The 12,312-nt window shown below is 27.9% G+C and overlaps 1 protein-coding gene across 1 annotated transcript in view; it reads left to right on the forward strand.

Moving 5' to 3' along the window:
* Positions 1-12,312, forward strand: part of tral (LSM14 family protein trailer hitch) — a 48,575-nt gene that overhangs the window by 646 nt on the left and 35,617 nt on the right. The window lies entirely within an intron of this gene.

Consider the following 12,312-nt stretch of genomic DNA (forward strand, 5'->3'; position numbering starts at 1 on the left):
TGTTACCAAAGTCTGGATTCATAAGAAAATTTTTCTTTAATAATACCAATTAACCATAGTGATTCTGCATTGTTTATATGTAAACTATGGCATGTCCAGCTTCGCTTACAAGTATTTCTAAAAATTGGATCATTTCATTAAAATTATTAAAACAAGTTGTTTCACATTTTGTACCTTCCAATTTTTTTTATTTGAATCTTTTTCTTAGAGTGAATGCGGAGTAAATTAGTTTTGTGAAAAAATAGGGCGGAATCTGTTTAAATGAGTACATTTCTTAATGTTAACAGCATATTTTAAGTGCGTTGTTTTTATATTTTTAATTTATGGCTAAAATTAGCCCTCCAGTAAGTTTTATTAAATGTCTATTATTGTTACATGAAAGGAAAACTCAATTTTACTTTTTGCATTCATTTATTTTTAATACTAAGACATAAATTGCCAATTAGCGTATTATGAGTAGAATATTTACAGAATAGTTCAAGTTTATATTTATTTAGAAATTCAGAAATATTAAATTATGAGGCATATCATATGTTTGTAACCTAATACGTCTTAAAATATCAAAATTGGATTTTCAACGTCATTGATGATTTTTTACTTTCTTCCAAAGTAGAAATAAAACATTTATTGAAAAATATTGCTTTGAAATAATTTTCAAAGCAATATTTTTCATTATGTAACTAAGCAATCATTATGAAACTTTCAGAGCTCATTATAATGAAGTGCATCAGTGTAATTTTTTTTATCTGGTCCCCATTTTGAAATAGGGGGTCCAAAATTCACATTTAAAAATATCTAAAGAAGCTGTAGAATTAACAGCTTTAATAATAAGCAGGAATAGTACTGGGGGAAAATCCTGAACATTGACATTATTACAAAATTTTACTGTAATTTGAAAATGTTTTTATAAAATAAATTTTAACTAGATTGAATTCATTAAAAAATTCAGTTGCGCAGTAAAAGTTGAACAGATATAATATATTTCTAGATCATCAAAGTATTTTTACAGGTTTAAAAAATTAAAATAAATTTTGAAATTAACCTAGTTTATAAACAAGATAAATATTAAAGATTAAAAGCACGACTGTCAAACAAAAAAATTGCTCTTTTATATAGGATAATTAAAGAGCATGCAGGTGACAATTTTGTATATACTATTTAAACATAGTATAATCTTGTTTTCAAATTTTTTAAATTTATTTAAACATATATATATATATATATTTAATTAATAATTAATTGTTCAGCTGGTTTTTAATTTTTACAAATTCATGACTTGTTATTAATAAAAGTGATTTTTTTTTTTGTTTTTCATGGAATTTATTAAATCAATTTTTTCTGAATAAAATTTTGTACATATTTTGATAATAAAATTTATGCATTTGTTAGTTATTTAACAAAGTTATTGTACTTCAAACCTAAAAAAAAAGTTTTTCACCACCAATTTTTTTCTGTTTTACATGGATATCATGAAAACTACAGGAAATACATTTATTTTAATACAGTTAGTACCTGTTTTATTCAGTTTTTCAGGTCAAAAGATGTAAGAAATCATCAAGTTTACCCCTAATAATCTGAAATTTCTTTAGGGGAATTGAAACCTGTGCAAATTTTTTTGTTAGTCGTAACTCTGTAACAAAGCATTTTCAAACGTATTTTTGTATGAATGTTTTTCCATATTTCAAGCTCTGGAATCAGTTTCCAAATTATTTCCCTTTCTTTTTGAATCACCCACATATATATGTAGCCTATGACATTCCTGGTAACATAAGGGTTCCAACACGGGTTCATATATCTTAATCTGTTCAGCCATTGAGCTGCTATGGTAAAACAAACACCCTAAATACATTACACTCCTTTTTTGGCAGTTGCGTAAAAATGAGGATTTTCCCTCTTATAGGTGGGAGAAAAAAAATTTTGTTCAGGTTTTACCTTCTCTTGTATGTAGATTTGATAGAAATATGAAATGATCATGAATCGAACTAATTGAGATTTTCTGATTTTCTCTAGAGTTACCCTGATGTTTTTAGGGTTATTGTTTTGAATGTTATTAATTTTTGTTAATCAGGGTGAATAATATTAGGGAATAATTTTATTTTATGTTGGATTTGGAATGTGATTTGAAATTATTTTGTTAAAATAATTTTGATGTGGATCCATGTAGATTTTGTCTCATTTACAATACATATCCTTATTTGATTTTTAAGTCTGTTAACTAATGAAAAAATTATTTGTTGAAAAATGTTGTATAGAAAGAGATTTATGTCACAAGTAATTTTAACTGTTATAAATATTTTTTATTCAGTATAAAGCTTGTGCATCTATACTTACTACTTATAAAGCTGTTCAATTGGTATAGTAGTATCTAGAATGATGTAGAATTCTTAACTAGTTTCTGACTGAAGATTGGTTAAACAATACGCAGTTTCTTCACTTGTCATTCATCCATCTGATCTTCCTCATTCAAATATTTTTCCAAGAATATGCCCTTGATTATTAAAATTGCAAAAAATCTTTTTTTTTTAATTTAGAAACTTATAAAAATAATAGACTAACTTAATTTTTTGGCATACATCCTAGTACTTATTTAACTTTTTCTCCCTTTATATATTCCTCCTACGGTGATGTACTTTTTTGTTGACATTTTCATGCAATATTAAAGCAATGAAAGTAAACATTTTTATAACTTTTAATATTTGTATTTGAATGTTTATCTTTATTGAGTTAAATTTTTGAGCTACTAGTAGTCCATTGCTGTTGAATCGCTAATTAAATAATAAGCTGGAGGTTAATTAAAATTAACTAATGGTTACTTATGTATAACATTATTTTGGACTTAAATCTTATCTATGATGTTTTATTTATGAAATTCAAAAGTTTACCAACTACTAAAATACTAAGTAATGTTGTGTGTTATCAAACATCACAGAGGAGGTACTTGTTGGTTTTTCCTGTTCATTACATGGATTGCAGTTTTGTATTTGTTATCACTTACTCTGCCAAGTATGAAAAATTCCTTATATGGTATTAAACTTGAAAATATGTTGAATTATGGGTAACATTTGATTACTATCCTTGGATTCCATAATGGATGGGGTTCTATATAAGTCAGTAAACTACCTGGAACTCTGGGATTGATTCTTCCCTTCCCTTCCTTATCATTAGTTCCTTCTTCCTTTGACAAGTGCTATGAGATTTGGGTCAACCACCCTGCTTCCATCTATGGCACCACAGTGACACAATTGGTAGCTGGCAGGACTGCCACTTTAGTGGAGCTTGACAGGGTGTGCAATTAATTCAAAACATCTGAGTTTTTTATTTGGGGGATGAAGTTTGCAAAAGAAAAATATTCTTGTACTTATGATTAGTGATGGTCTTGGCGGAGTAGGATAATCTATGTGAAATATTAATGGTTTGCTAGTACTGAACTGAATATGTTGTAGGTTATGAATAAATTATAAAATTTTATTTTAATCGCTAATTAACACATTTAAACAACTGTTATTTGTTAAATAATAGTTTAATTAACATGATAGAAGCATGGTGGCTAAACTCTTAAGATGCTTCATTAACCCTTATCCTCCAGTTATGAAATCAGTTAGTGCCATTGAGTCCCCAGTTTTTTATCACTTAGTTCCCTGTCAGCTATTAATTAAATTTGTGGTTGGTTACCTTTGATAAAACTTATATAAAAAATATTAAAAATTTTTTACAAAAAACCTTTACGAAAAACCTTCATTTAATCAAAAAATAGGACTTTCTTGTTAATTACGATAATTTTTTTCAATGTGGTATTTCTTGTAACAATTTCCAGGTGTAAACCTGGGTTTCTGTGACACATTTCACACCAAAATACAGTATCTCTTCTAGCACCTTTGACTGAATGATTGGAGCACACAGCACAATCCTTGTGTTTATAATCAGGAATTTTATTTATAATATGAAGCTTGCCATTTAACCATTCTTCGTCATCTTTTGATGAAGGTTGATCTCTCGTATTGTTTGTGTTCCTGACATTACTAACCAGACCAGAATCAACATTCTTTGATATTTTTTATGTGGTATTGGTTGTTGCCCTTGACTGGTGAAATACTCATTATACAAAATAAAATCCTTGACAACTGACACCTCTGACAACAACAAAAAATAAGTTTCCACCACCATTTTAAACTTTATGCAGCTAAACTGTATCTCAAAATATAGTGGTTGGCTCAGGCAACCCTTCCCATATGCGATACATAGTCTATAACTACCATTGGCTTTTCAAAATATTTATTAGTTTTTTCTTTTACAATGGTAGTACTGACATTGAGAAGTACTTAACATTATTACATACCTCTTATCTCTTCATGCAAAAACCATTACTTTATCATCCGTACTGTAAGCAACAGATTCATGGACAGCAAATTTCCCCTTCAGATTTGTTTTGTTAACTTCTTTAGGCATTCCTTGTTTGCGTGGTTGAACAGTACCAATGGACTTCATTGCTAATAATAACTGGGTTAAATTTACTGAAATATAAAATCTGTGCATGTATAAAAATGGTAACCACATTTTTGAGTGACATTAGTCACATTTGTGATCAACTGGAGAACAATCCATTCCGTGAATGAAAGTTCAGGCCTCATTAAAAAATTTCTTGTTAGAGGGCCATAATAAGGAGTAACTGAACAAATTAATCATTTTTTGCATTACATATAACATAAATTCTAAGTCCCCACTAAATAGGTTTGTCTTTATTATACATTTTAAAAAGAACACATCCCTTGAAACTTACAGTCGCTCATCTGCAGATAAACATTGACTTTGTGAATAATAATCTAAAAATCTGGTTTTTATATAATCTATAACTTCTTTTACATTATTTAACCTTGAATTAATTTGTATACGTAATCCTAAATTTGCTGCCGAAGTAGAAGGTGACACATGAAGAACCCAAAAATTTTGCAAAACTCGTATAAGAAAATACATTTGATAAAAATTAAGATGAGTCAAGCCAATTGAGATGAAAAAACTCTTGCAACTCGTTTTTCATTTTCTGCATTCAGTAAAACACCATGCATAGCAATCATTTCTTTATTTGTAACATCAGTGAATTTAAACCAGATTGAATACTGTCTAAGTGGAGTTACTTTTTTAATTTTTTCCTTCACATATTGATTTGTTTCAGAAGTTATGCGATCAAATAACTGGTGAAAAAATAACATAAAAAATTCAACTGATGATGTTGGTGTCTTATTCCCACAAGAGAGTCTATAAATCTGTATTTGCAGTATTAAATGTAACTTTGGAAAAATTAAAATCATTTGCAAGATTCCACGACTGAGAAACAGCATGAACATAAGGCCTACCTTGGGGTTCATTTATTTCATCGCTACCTTCACTTTCACTATAATTCTTCAAAATAGCATTTTCTTGATCACTTTCTTCAATATTATAATCAGGATCTTCATCACTGTTATCATTAAACTTATTTTCAATATCAGATCAGTTAAAAAAACTATTACTAGAGCAACTGGTAGATGCCATGCCAACTCACAGAATACATAGCCTCACATCAAGAACATAATTAAATGTATAACGATCTATCTTTGTTTTTATTAATGTTGAATATCGATATTACATGAGTTTTCCTGTTCTTAGAAACAGATGTCAGTTCGTTTTTGAATCTCTGTGCATAATCGTGGTTAATTTAAAATTGTTGCACCTTACTCAACAAAGGTGCGGTACCGGGAAATTATGATGTCGAACTGTATTTGACAAAGGAGTACAAAGGGTTAAGTAAATTTCTTAACCAAAGGCCATCAAAAGTGATTAATCCAGTGAATGTTGATGGCTGCATTCTGACTAAAGTTATCAACAGAGTGGAAACTAAGCTTAGTGTTTTTATACAACACTTTTTATATAAATTTATTAATTATAAAAGAAAAATAAAACACCTCATATATTTATTTATTTTTTTAAATTTAACAAACATTAAGTTTTGATAAAAACCAGAGTAGTAAATGCCACACATACATACTTGTCAGTTAAAAAGCCAGATCAGCCTCAATACTTTAATTTTTATATTTAGGATATACTTTAAAATTAACAAATTAAATTAATCAAAATATTATTAAGGCAATTAACATCATTTGACACTGATCACATTAAAAAAATGCATCAATTATTGTCAGAGAAAATTGTTAATTGACTGTCATGAACCTCAGAAAAATGGGAATTTTTCAAAGTTGGAACAGTCAAACAGAAAACTAAATGTGTATCATATTAATGACAATATTGGTGCCATAACTGCTGAATAAGCAACAGAAAGAAAAATGTGTTGCTGATTGTGAGCTTTAGGATTAGTTGAATGACAAAAAACCATTTTCGAAAATGCCATTACATGTGGCTGTTTATGGTGTGTACATTCCTTTTCTATATATATATAATGTTATATATGTTAATGTATATATAAAAATGGATGTTTGTTTGTCCTGTATGTGTTCCTATACCATTCATCCGATTGCAATGAAGCTTTAGTAAGTTATTGTGCCCACGCCCACTAAGGTTTCTGAATTAGTTTGGAGCTGCTAGGTGGGGCACTGGAGTTATAATATTTTAAAAGATTGTATTTATGATCCGATTTGGTTCATATTCAGAATATGTATTACATGGAAAGAAATATTTCTGTAAAAGTTTTGCTAGATGGCGCTGGGGTTGATATATTTGGAAAAATTACATTTATGGTTCGATTTGGTTCATATTCAGAAAATATATTAGTTATGTGAAAAGAAATATTTTTGCAAAAAATCGAATTGCTAGGTGGTGCCTATGTTGAGATAGATAAATTTTGTGAAGTTTGTAATGTTTTGTAATTTTTTTAATGCTCGGTTAATTGTGATGATTTTGTAGCCATATCTCTTTTCGTTAAAAAGTTATTTTCCACAGATTACTGTGTTTAGAGTGTGGTTTGAATTAAATCTGCTAGGTAGTGCTGTTGTTTTGCCAGTTGGATTTATTTACATTGTGACTTTTATAAAGTGAAAGGTTACATTTTGTGATGGTCTGTAATGGTCAGTTTTTTAATGTTTTATCAAACTTTCAATTGTGTTTATTTAATCTATATATATAGTCAAATCAAGCAATAGCGAAGCATTGCCGGATCTGCTAGTATATTTTAAACAGAATTTCTGTGGGTTAAACATCATGTGCTATCTTATCTGTTTTTTATTCTTTGTCAATAATATGTGTTATGATTCATTGCAGCATGATAAAATAAATGGCTATGGAATATTTGTTAATGTATTTATTAAATGCCTGGAAGTTAGATGAAGTCTAAACTTAATTATTTTTTATGTATTTTTACCGTGAGCTGCATGATTTGTTTATTAATATTTTTTAATGTTTTTATTTTTTAATTTAAAAAAAACAGGAAGATTTGTTTGAATTTTGGCCGTTGTACTGGATGTTATTCATAATAATTGTTTGTTGGAATATTATCTTTTTTCAGTTATATATATATATATATATATTTCAGTTTGATTTTAAATCAAAACCAGGAAGTTCTCAAAGATATCTGTAAAATTATATGACAAAAAGAATCTATTATATTGAAATAAATTATTGATAAGAATATTGTTCATAAGAATTAGAATAGCTGTTGTTAGTTATTCTTGTATAAACTTGATTACCAAGTTAACTTAATTATTGTATATCTGATCACCAGAAATAGCAAATTTTATTTGTTAATATTTATTAGAGCGATTAAAAAAAAAAAAAATGCAATGTGATTCAAGCCAGAATTGAAATAAAGTTTTTGAACAAATAACTCAAATAGAGAATTATGATAAAATAATGATTTCTTTGTATTTAAAAAAAAATATCTTAATTTTCCCCGCAAACTGAACTCTGGTTTTTTTTCTGTGCATCATTAAACATTTAAATATTCCCCTAACAAAGCAACTGACATGAACCTGTTAGAACAAGTTTGTGACATGTAGAATGTGCTATAAGCATATTCCATATCTATGGATTACTAAAAATTAAATTTAGTAATGTGTACTATTGAGTAATTTAACACATTCTTGAAATTACTATTAATTTAACCCAGATTAGTGTTTATGTAATTGGAGAAATCTTCATTTTTCTAGTAGCAAAGTTTGTATAGTATATTATCTCTCATTATGATTTTGGCTTTGTTATGGCAGTAAAATATTAAAGGTTACAGCTATTGTATTCCAATATGCCAATAATGGGTAATTCCACTGATGAATTAACTTTCTTGTTCTGAAGTGATACATATACATATTGAAGAACAATATCCATATAATTTGAAAGTGAATTGATTATATTATTTTTTTAAAATTTTGTCATTGTGTTCAGATTTTTTTCTGTAACTGTTTGCTGTTTTATTAAGTAGTTCTTTAGGTTAATTTGTTAAATGAAGACTTGTCAGCAGTAGAACTTATTTACTTTTGTACCTAACTGATAATTTTTGTTTGCCTCTACAACACATCTTGAGCAAGAAATTCATGTAGATATAAAAATCAATAATTACTTCGAATAAATGGTTCATTTTATTAATTACTTTAAATTGTTGAAGTGATGAAAATTAATGAAAAAAAAATAATTTGCCATTAGTGGTTGTTAAATGCCAAAAAAATTTATAATTAAAGAAAAAATGGCAACCACCTAATTTTTGGTTGAATTACGTGCATACATATTTCCTGGAATTTTAAGTTCTTTTGATGTTCTGTTAAAATAATTAAAGTAAATCTGTTGTTCATTTATCATTCAAATTCAGATTTCAACTGAAAATGGGGATAAGGTTCTTAACAAAAAAAAAATTAGGAGGACTAAACTTACAGATACTGTTTTGCTTAAGTTTTTAAATCTATGTTAAAATTTTTTTTGGACCCTTGCTCAGTGGAATATTCAGACACACAGTTACATTGACTGGTACAATCCTTAGCTGTTAAAATGGTAGGATTGCCATTTCTTGCTGCATTCCAGTGTTTCTGAAACTGTTGCATTGTGAGGCATACAGTTTATAGTATAAAGTGTACATTGTGTATGTACTTCATTTTTCTTACAGTAGATGTTTAATATTACATATGCTCTCCTAAACCAGTAATTAAGATTTTATAGTATTTTTTGTGTATCTGAATTGTAGCCAAAGTTAACATTTTTCAGACTTTACTATTATTAGAAGTAAAAATGTAATTCTGTTAGTGTATACTACATTAAAATAATTATTTAACTTAATCTTAAATAATTATGTGAATTATTATCTAATTAAAATTTTGGTGTAAATCAGGTGATCATGATTATCCCATTGGGCTGGTCTAGTGGTTAACTCGTAATCGCAAATCAGCTGATTTTGAAGTGTAGAGTTTGAGGTTCAAATCCTAGTAAAGGTAGGTTACTTTTATACGGATTTGAATACTAGATCATGGATACTGGCATTCTTTTGGGTGGTTGGGTTTCACTTCTCAGGAATGAAGACTACACTTCATTCACATTCATATGTATCATCCTCATTATACCTTTGAATGAGGATGAATTATACCTTATAATGGTTCTGGAGGTTAAAAAAAAAGAAAGAAAAGCTTTCATGATTGCCTTGCAATATTTTGTTTCATTGCATGGATCCTAAACTCTTTGCCAAAAACCATAATTTTTTTATATACGTTATGATTGTTTTATATATATATATTTTTTTTTTTGAAAAGAAAGTTAACAGATTGGGGAGAGCAGTAGTGATATTAATCTTAGGGATTAATACTGAGTTTATTCGGTACTTACGTATTAACGCCACCGCAGCTACAGCTTTATTTAAAAACAAAGTAGTCAATCGGATTTCGGTGGAAAATGAACAGTCTCTTTATTAATTTTAATAAATGGTTATTTATGTTTATTTATTTTATAAATAAAACTTAACCTACGCTTGCTTGGCTCGCTAACCTTGACTAATTAACACTAATTTTTTGAGTATTTATTTAATAAATTCAGTAATTATTGCATTTATTTATTATTTAAATAATCAAAACACTCCTTTTAATTGTCAAGGTTAGCGAGCGTAGGTTAAGTTTGGTTAAATTATATTTATAAAATAAATAAATATAAATAACCATTTATTAAAATTAATAGAGTGTTTTGAATTTATGTTAAACTCTAGATCAGCCCATTTTCCACTGAAATCTGATAGACTACTTTGCTTTTAAATAAAGCTGTAGCTGCGGTGGCGTTAATATGTAAGTACCGTTTATTCAAATATACAGGGTACTACTCAATGTAGAATGTGTAATGCCTTAAATTTTCCAAGTTTTAATAATGTAGTAGTAATCAAGGGTTGGTTTTGAACAATCGTAGTTTGTGAATAAAGAAGTGTGTTATAAGTAATTTATATTTATAATTTTCTATTTTTGTGTTAATTTGATCTTAATTTTAAAAAAAATGCAGTTGATATAAAGTTGAAGTTTTGATTATTTAGGCAATTAATTATCATTATTAATGGTGTGAGGGAACAACTGAATTAATTGAATAATTTTTGCTGACTTGAAGTTTTAAAACAGGAAACAGGCTACAGAATTATAATTGTCAATTTTTTAATGTACATTCATTAAATAATGCTTTCTATTTGAAAGAATGAATTTCTTTATAAGTATTTTGTGCTGTTTAGTGCTTTTATGAGAATTTTTTTTACTGGGATTGACTGCTTTGGTAATTTTACCCTAAGAGAATGAAAATTTTTAGTGTATGGATAATGCCATGCCTGACCAGGATTTTAACCCAGGACTGCCAGGTGAAAGGCTGAGATGCTACCACTCTGCCCCACAGAGGCTTTATGAGAATTATAAAAAGTATATTGTGTAAAGAGTATTGCATTATTAATAAGTTTCCTAAAATCATCATTATTTATTTCCTACACACAAATATGGTAAAGGAGGATAAATTTGAAAAATTGATTTACTAAAGTAAATTGATTATTGAAAACCAATGGTTTTCATTAAATCTGTAAACTGACATGTATTTCGTACAACATCGTGGTTCTGCAACATCTATAATGTCTCAGGGTTGTAGCATCATGGAAATTGATGAGTGAAAGGTAGGGTACAATTCACTAGTAGGGAATTATACTCTGTAGTTAGTAATTACTGTACAAATACTAGGGAATTATAGAGTACAGTTTCTCTACTTCACACACTAAGTTATTGCTTCCTGCAGACCACCAAAGTTAAAAAAAAGTTAAATATTGTTTCATTATATACTGTTGGAATTTGTTAGTCGCAAATGAATGTTGTTATATATCAGGTTCTGATCCACCTGGGTCTCTTGATTATTATTTATTGTTTTTAACAATTTGCCTTTACATTAGCAACATTAAATTGCAAATGAATTGTCAAGTTAGAAAAATCATTAAAAAATAATTCTTTTTTTGCTTTTAACTTTTTTTGCGTATGTTAACTTGATCTGAACTAAAATCCCTGTTGAATTAATATAATTTTTTTTTTTTTAGTTTTACAAATTATTTCATATTTGGTATTATAAAAAACAATATTTTTTAATAGTGGTTTTATGCCTTATGAGATAACTTAAAAGAAAAATATTTATGTGATTTTTAGAAAATAGGAGAGAATGGTGGAAGGTCTTTAAAATATTGTTGAATTATTAACTTGTATTACCAATATAATTGGCGAACCAAAAATAAATATCTGAAATGTGTTGTGATCAATCCCCTTGATTATTCATTTAATAATGTTAAAAATAAAATTTTCAAAGTAACATCACTGACAAATGGATTATGATGTCATGAAATGATTGCAACGTACTCTGCATGCATTTATATTGTAGTTTAATTGTAGTTGCAGACACAACTTAATATATTATAAGAATTAGTAGACGCTGTAAGTTATAGTTTTTAATGTAGTTATTAAAATCAAGTAAGTAACATTGTTACTTGGTAATTCTAAGTTAATGTGAAGTTACTTGAATAAGTTAACGATCCGAAGTTAACTTGGTATGACAGTTATTAAAGAAAAAAGAATTATGATTGCTTTCCTTTTAATATGTAATATGATCTCTTATTATAAAACAAAAATGGTTTCAAAATTGAACATGTTAGTGTTAATTTTGAACATTGGCCCCTGCTATATGCCGTTAACATTTCTGAAAAGGCATTTAAATCCTGAATCATATTTTTATTACCTAATTTGACTATGTTTTCCATTAGTGCTAAGGGTGTTCTGACGAGAAATTATTAATTATCATCCGTACCTGCTTTTTGATAGATGACCTCTTGCGAGTATTTCAGCTGTATTAAAAGTTAAA

Source organism: Lycorma delicatula, chromosome 6 (genome assembly GCF_047948215.1).
Source record: "Lycorma delicatula isolate Av1 chromosome 6, ASM4794821v1, whole genome shotgun sequence".
Lineage (NCBI taxonomy): Eukaryota > Metazoa > Arthropoda > Insecta > Hemiptera > Fulgoridae > Lycorma > Lycorma delicatula.